At 35.6% G+C, this 8630-nt stretch overlaps 1 non-coding gene across 1 annotated transcript; it reads left to right on the top strand.

Annotated features, from left to right (window-relative positions):
- The first annotated feature begins 568 nt into the window (after nt 1–568).
- TRNAS-GCU (transfer RNA serine (anticodon GCU)) lies at nt 569–642 on the top strand. Its single transcript has one exon. It is a non-coding gene; the product is annotated as a tRNA-Ser (tRNA).
- The last annotated feature ends 7988 nt before the right edge of the window (nt 643–8630 follow it).

Consider the following 8630-nt stretch of genomic DNA (forward strand, 5'->3'; position numbering starts at 1 on the left):
TGTCTGGTTATGATGCATAATATTAATGCAAAGACATAAGCAATGCATGGCAGCAATCGAGATTCAAAGAGATTATTCACAGTATGGAGGAAGTTATGAGCTCTATGCCAGCCTGTTTAAGGGGCTAAAATCGAAAAAAGACTAATAATATTAATAAGACGAAAGATATCGTTTTTAATTTATCTATCTTCGGGCATGAAAGCAGTAAGAGCTTTAGTCAGTTTAATTTATTTGCGACAAACTCTTTTTTTATGGGATTAATCCCACAATCTTCTCTAACTCGTGTAGGAATTTTAATTGGAGATTTGATATCAACGGATTAAATTTGTGTATTTTTGTTTTAACAATTACAGATAGACAGTCGGTTCATTCTACGAATTATTTTTCTTCATTATGGCTTAATTTATTACGTTTCATTTTATTATACTCTATCGTACGTACATTTATAATTAATTTAATTTAAGTCACACAGAGTATTATGTGCACTCATAGTTGAGTTCTGGCGTCTTGTCAGCTCACTTGAGTTGTGTGGATACAAAGAAAAAATTGGGACGGTGTCGTGTATGGTTCCTGGGGTAGCTCAGTCGGTAGAGCGTTCGCGCGCTAAGCGAAGGGTCCCGGGATCGATACCCGGCCCCGGAACAATTTTTCCTTGAAATTACTAAAATACTAAATTGTCTTGAAAATGTATTATTGTACCATCCCATCATTAAAAACATTCCGCTAGATGGCAGTAGTGTGTTATTATTAGCTGTTCTCTTGTTACCAGTTGTGATAACTATACAATCTTCATTCAACTCTATGGCTTTGTTCATTCAGTTTTCTTTTTATTCAAACAGTTGCATTCCACTTCAATCATTTATCAATATATATTAATTAATCACTGATACGTGAATATCCATAATCTTATGCAGCAGAAGCTATAACATAAGCTAAATAATATAAACAAAACAAATGAAGAAACGTTTTAATGGAGAATGATGAAACAAACATTAATCATTGTATAAGGTACAATTATTGAAAGTATAATGTTGACAAACAGAGAAACCAATGCCAGGGAGGTGATAAAAACAAATGCTAAGGAGGTAATAAAAATTGTAGGATAAGTGGCCATGATTGGTTGAAACACGTCTGTTTCATTGATCAAAAGTAGTATGACGTACTAAAAGTTAATAGATTATCAACAGTAATCTCACTAGAGATTTTGATATATATAGAGAAAATCAAAACTCGACTGGGATTTAATTGACTATTACACGATTAGAAGAAAGTATATAAAGATTAGAAGTAACGAAGTACTCCAATACAATAAAATATTAATTGACTTACTGAAATTCTATTTCACTAATGTTAGCTTCACCAAGACATTTGAACGGAGCCGCCATTTTCAGTTCACTGTCTATGCAGTAAACAAATGACGATAGCAAAGCATGTTTTATAATACCGTAAAAAATTTGCAATTTCAAATATTGGTAAACAAAGAAACAAATGGTAGGGAGGTGATAAAAAGAAGAAAGTATATAAAGATTAGAAGAAATAAAGTTCTCTAATAAAATAAAATAGACATTAATTGAATTACTAAAATTTTATTTCACTAATATTCCCTTCACCAAAACGTTTGAACGGAGCCGCCATTTCAGTCGGCTATATATGCGGGAAACAAATGACGATCGTAAAGAATGTTTTATAGCAGACCGACCGTAAAGAATTTGCAGTTGGCAAACGAAGAAACAAATGCTAGGGAAGTGATAAAATTGTGCGATAAGCAGTCACGATTGGTTGAAAGACGTCCTTTCGTACCATTTTATTGGTCGAAAGTAGTGTAACGTAGTAAAAGTGTAATAATCGGTATAAACATAATCCTAATTTAAAAGAAGGATTTGGAATTTGTTCCTTCAAGTTATAAGAAGATCAGTATTAATCTGTTCAAGCTTGGGATCGAATAGGAAAATAATGGTGATATATAAATTGATATAAAACTGTTATATTTCCTTGTGTAATAAATTAATTTAATCTCGAGGCTATATCAGGATAATGGCAATAAAACATATGTAAAGATGTGCTCTACCTCTCGTGCAACTATTTCATACCATATATTTACGACATTCAGTACAATTTTCACGACAGAAGCACATCGAGTTTGTCGTATCTAAATAAATTCATACGATGAAAGAGTAATGGAACGGAGAAAAATTCTCTCCGGCGCCGGGATTTGAACCCGGGTTTTCAGCTCTACGTGCTGATGCTTTATCCACTAAGCCACACCGGATAGCACCCCGGCGTCGGACAGCATCGTCTCAGATTAAGTTCCAACTCTTGGGTTCCCTCTAGTGGCCGCCCTCTGCACTGCGTCATAGATATCTATGAACGCAGGACCGAAGTCCACACATGTGCTGAGGTGCACTCGTAATGAGTGACTAGTTGGCCGGGATCCGACGGAATAAGCGCCGTCTTAAATCACGAAGTGATTTACGCATATCATATATATTATTTTGATGTACCGAAGTACATATGATATTTCCATGCAGATATTCTGCGTCATCATACGATGAAAGAGTAATGGAACGGAGAAAAATTCTCTCCGGCGCAGGGATTTGAACCCGGGTTTTCAGCTCTACGTGCTGATGTTTTATCCACTAAGCCACACCGGATACAACTCCGACGCCGGTTAGAATCGTCTCAGATTAAGCTCCAACTCTTGGGTTCCCTCTAGTGGCCGCCCTCTGCACTGCGTCATAGGTATCTATGAACGCAGGACCGAAGTCCACACATGTGCTGAGGTGCACTCGATATGACGGCGCTTATTCCGTCGGATCCCGGCCAACTAGTCACTCATATCGAGTGCACCTCAGCACATGTGTGGACTTCGGTCCTGCGTTCATAGATATCTATGACGCAGTGCAGAGGGCGGCCACTAGAGGGAACCCAAGAATTGGAGCTTAATCTGAGACGATTCTAACCGGTGTCGGAGTTGTATCCGGTGTGGCTTAGTGGATAAAGCATCAGCACGTAGAGCTGAAAACCCGGGTTCAAATCCCGGCGCCGGAGAGAATTTTTCTCCGTTCCATTACTCTTTCATCTTATGATGACGCAGAATATCTGCATGGAAATATCATATGTACTTCGGTACATCAAAATAATATAAATAAATTCAGTTTCATTACATTTCTAATCAACATACTCTTTAAACGAATCATGAAAGATAACAGTTTAAACCATAATAAATAGCAACATTGTTTATGTTTTTGTTGTAAATGTATACAGTGTAATTAATTTCTCAAGCTAAAGGACGTACTTTATAACATTTAAGTGAAATCCTTTGATGCATTAGTTTAATCTCGGAGTACAAGCAGAAGCAGAAGTAATGTAGTTTGGATCCTATTAAACATATTATGGCGTTGTTTACTGAATAGCTTTGAGTCTCCTCCACTGCCACATTTCACAAAGGTTCTAGCTCTTGAGTTGGGATAGTACCTTCAAACTTTGTTCTATTCACACATCTGCTTTCAGACAAATACCGGCAATTTAGGAGTGTACAGTTGTAACTTCAATACGATTTTCTGTGAAGTGCGGAGGTCTATTAATTCTGCGTCCTCGTTCCAGCATGTAAAGTAGATAGGTACATCAAAACTCTTAGCCTACTTGAAGAAGAGATGGAATACAGCATAGCAAACTGTGCTTCAACTTGAAGCAATATCTGCAGTACTTTACTCGAATGAAGGATATGCAGGTATTTGAAAGCAACGTGCTCTAGGGATACTTGGCAATGAGAGGGTTGAATTCGGCAGAGAATGGAGAAAATTGCTCGAGGGGAAATGTAATAATCTATATTCCGCTCCTATTATTGCCAGCAGAGTTAAATCAAGGACCTTGTCGTGGTTTGAAAGCTACAGTACTACTATTCGAGTGTCTTGAAACTAACTCGTGAAACATCTGTACCGAAAAAACTGTTAGAAATGGAAGAGATTTAGAAAGTGAACTTATGAAGAGAATGTTACGGATACCTCCATTAAGATAAGATTAAGCACATAAATTATTCATTAAATGCATCAATTTGTCTCGAATTATTAAATTAAATATACTTACTTACTTATTTACTTACTTACTGGCTTTTAAGGAACCCGGAGGTTCATTGCCGTCCTCAAATAAGCCCGCCATTGGTCCCTATCCTGAGCAAGATTAATCCAGTCTCTATCATCATATCCCACCTCCCTCAAATCCATTTTAATATTATCTTCCTAAAAAATAGGTTGCAGCCGCCAAATTACTCTTCAAGGAACGACCACTCATATAAATTGAGGGAAAGAAGACAGAGGACGGACACTGAAAAGTTTTCTTTTCTCAATCGTACTATCAGGGACTGGAATGCTTTACCTGCAGACTTACTAAAGGCTTTACGAATAACCAAAAATGTGTTTAAAAATAGGCTTCAGGACTTTACTAATAGACTGTAATTATACACAGTATTTAAAGGGTGTAAATGATATTTTGTTATTGAAGTGTCGTATCAGTGAAGAATTATGTTGTGTCAGTGAAGTGTGTTGTGTCAGCGAAGTGTGTTGTGTAAGTGAAACGTGTTCCTGTCAGTGAAGCTTTATAGTTTATAGTGGTAGTGTAAAGTATTTGAATAGTGAAATGTTTTTGAAGTGTCAGTGAAATCAGGATAGAATCAGTGAAATGTGTCGTAGTTCCAGTGCAGTGAGTGAGTTATCAGCGAAATGAGTGTAATGTTGAAAGGTACTTGTGCAGATATGAACATATCATACTCGTGGGTTTTAGTTCGACCTTAGGTTTAAGATACAAATTAGATTTATTTTAAATGTTATTTTAAGTGATCGTGCTTCATTTAATTTAGGATATTCCCTGTTGTTATTATTATTATTATTATTATTTTTATTATTATTATTGTAAATTATTGTCGGTATTAATTATTATTAGTATTATTATTAATTGTATTTTTTATTAATGAGTTTATTATTGTCATTATTGAGTGTAATTAGTTACCACTGCCACCGGGTATATACCCATTGCAGTGTGAATAAATACATACATACATACATACATACATACATACATACATACATACATACATACATACATACATACATACATACATACATACATACATACATACATACATACATACATACGTCTCCCCAAAGGTCTTTTCCCCCCCGGCCTTCCAACTAACACTCTATATGCATTTCTGGATTCGCCCATACGTCCTACATGCCCTACCCATCTCAAACGTCTGGATTTAATGTTCCTAATTATGTCAAGTGAACAAAACAATGCATGCAGTTCTGTGTTGTGTAACTTTCTCCATTCTCCTGTAATTTCATCCCTCTTGGTTCCAAATACTTTTCCAAGCACCTTATCTTTTCAATTATATAGGCCTATAACTGTGGGTTTTTAGTGTGCTTACAACATTCATTTCTCAGTATCGTTCAGTGCTTGTGAAATATTTTGCAGACTTACATGTATTTCTTCTGCTTTATTCTGCATTTTTAATATTTTCGAAGAATTGTTTTTAATTAACAATAATTGATTTCCAAAACTTTGAAAGAAATTGTGCTATCATTACGCATTTCACTTATATTTACCACAAATCTATTAATTTTTAAATGTTTCTTATTTAAAATATTTGTAATAACTACATGAACAACATAAAGTAAAATCTTTTATTTATATGTTTGAAAAGTATTATTTACTTAATGTTTATAGAATTCTTATTTTAACATTTCCATAGCAAATATTCTTTAAATATAAGTAACAACTACTAGAGATCAATTTATACTTAGTTTGTGTTGTTAAGATGAGAAAAACGTACAAGCATTCACAATTTAATTAAAATAGCTCTAAATGGTGTTGAGTAATTAGGGTAAACAAATTTAAATTTAGATCAAAAGTTTCGGAATACGAACTCAAAAAGCATAAAAATAAGGGGACATTGAAGAGCCATGTGCGAAAGTTAAAGGGCATTTCTCGGACACTTACAGATATCACACGGAAGAGAAAAGTGTGTTCTGTAAGAAGAAAAGTAAATCGAAAAATGTTCCTTTCTTTACCCATAAAGGTGTACCTTTATTACCTTGTTCAAGATTAGTACATTATGCAACGAGCCTATAATGGTAGTAATTAAGTCGCGAGTATGTTTATGAAACGAGCGCAAGCCAGTTTCATCATTTTCATACGAGCGTCTTAATTACCATTATAGTCAAGTTTCATACGACTTTTTATGCTCGACCATATTTCTAACTTGAAATTATTTAGAAGTATTAATTTTATTCTTATGTGACTGAAGAGCGGAAGTGACTTTGTGCATAGCTCGTAAATTGTGAGATGTGCGCAGACGCGAAAGTATTGATTTTTTCCGAGGAACAGATGTCCACATTGACCTTGATATAATCTAAAAAGTAAACTAAATATTAATATTGATATAACATTGAAATTAAATTAGACATTAAAAAACGAGATGACAAATTGAATTTATTTGAATATTATTTACAATTAACGCTAATTATTATAGTAAAAGAACATAACCTTCTGCGACAGGATTTCCAGCCTTCGTGACTTTTCGCTAATTGTCTTTCGATTGCATATCCGAGAATAATTGATACTTGCGGTTTTATAATGGCACAGCGGTTTTATAATGGTACAATCAGTACAATGGAGATTTCTCATTGGCTGAACAACTGAATTATAATAAATAGGTGTACTTTAATGAGGTGAATTAAAGGGCTACTACCATGTGTATAATTACTACATTTCGGCATGGTCGAGCATAAATTATTAAAATGGATTTGAGGGAGGTGGGATATGATGATAGAGACTGGATTGATCTTGCTCAGGATAGGGACCTATGGCGCGCTTGTGTGAGGGCGGCAATAAACCTCCGGGTTCCTTGTAAGTAAGTAAGTAAGTATTCAATTCCATAAATTCTTCATTAAAAATATAGTTTAATCTTGCTTGTCGGTGCATATGCAATGGCCAAAGCTAAGGACTTTAAAATTTGTGCGAAATCCACAGGCTTCAGTTTCGAGCACACCTATAGTGTGAATGTTTATCCAATGTAAATGCAGCATTCTGTGTTGTCATAGGTAAATGCAGCTAATTCCACGTCACGAGAATTCCACCGTGCGTTTGACTACTTTCCAAATGTGGAGTAACAACAAAACATTCCACAGCATTACATCGAAACTCTCGTGTAAATAATGTAAAGAATACAGCTGCCAACAGATACAGTAAAACACAAAAACTCTGCTTAAAAATAGACTCAAATGTCCTATTTTGTTACTCCCCAGAATAATCTCTCTACTTGTCTCTAGCGATAGGACATCTTACGTCACAATAGAGGGATATGGTGTAAATTACACTATCTACCAAAAAGTAACTGGACACTGTTTTCGCCCTTTTAGAACCTCTTGTTGCTATAGCAGCAGCCACCCTGTCAGGCATGCTCTCCACTAGTTTGTGTAGGATATCCACTGGAATGCGTCGCTATTCCTCTTGCAACATGGCACTCAGATGGGCGATAGAAGTTGGCCGCATCTCCCGAGACCTCAATCGCCAGTCCAATTTGTCCCAAATGTGCTCAATGGGATTGAGATCAGGACTCTGTGCAGGCCAGTCCAACCGGTGAACATTATTGTCTGCATACCACTGCATAGTAGCCGCCGAAACATGGGGCCAACTTCCATTGTCCAACTGAGTGCCATGTTGCAAGAGGAATGGGGACGCATCCCAGAGGATATCCTACACAAACTAGTGGAGAGCATGCCTGACAGGGTGGCTGATGTTATAGCAACAAGAGGTGATACCACGAGGTTCTAAAGGGGCAAAAACAGTGCCCAATTACTTTTTGGTAGATAGTGTATAAGCCACAATTTAATTATATGAATATCTCAGTTTGATTGAAGACTGAATATCTATTTCGAATTGTGTGCTATTAAATATTTGAATATATTATTTTAATTCCTAATCATATGTCTGATGCCTTTTTCCTCTGTTTATTTTGTTATCTTATTGTCCAAACCTCACATCTACTCGTATATAATAGTACATTATGCAACGAGCCTATAAAGATAGTAATTAAGACGCCAGTATGTTTATGAAACAAGCACAAGCAAGTTTCATCATTTTCATACGAGCGTCTTAATTACCATTATAGGCAAGTTTCATACGACTTTTTATGCTCGACCATATTTCTAACTTGAAATTATTCATAAGTATTCATGTTATTCTTATCTGACTGGGGAACGGAACTGACCTAGTGCAATATCTCGTAAATTGTGAAATGTGCGCAGACGCGAAAGTATTGATTTTTTCCGAGAAACAAATGTAATTGACCTTGATATAATCTAGAGAGTAAAATAAACATTAACCTTGATATAACCTTAAAATTGATTTAAACATTGTAAAACGAGATGACAAATTGAATTTATTTGAATATTATTTACAATTAACGCTAATTATTATAGTAACAGAACATAACCTTCTGCGACAGTATTGGATTTCCAGCCTCCGTGACGTTTCGCTAGTTGTCTTTCGATTGCATATCCGAGAATAATCGATACTTGCGCTTTCATATTGCTACAATGGTGTTTTCTGATTGGTGGAACACCTGAACT

Source organism: Periplaneta americana, chromosome 5, assembly GCF_040183065.1.
Source record: "Periplaneta americana isolate PAMFEO1 chromosome 5, P.americana_PAMFEO1_priV1, whole genome shotgun sequence".
NCBI classification, from domain to species: Eukaryota; Metazoa; Arthropoda; class Insecta; order Blattodea; family Blattidae; genus Periplaneta; species Periplaneta americana.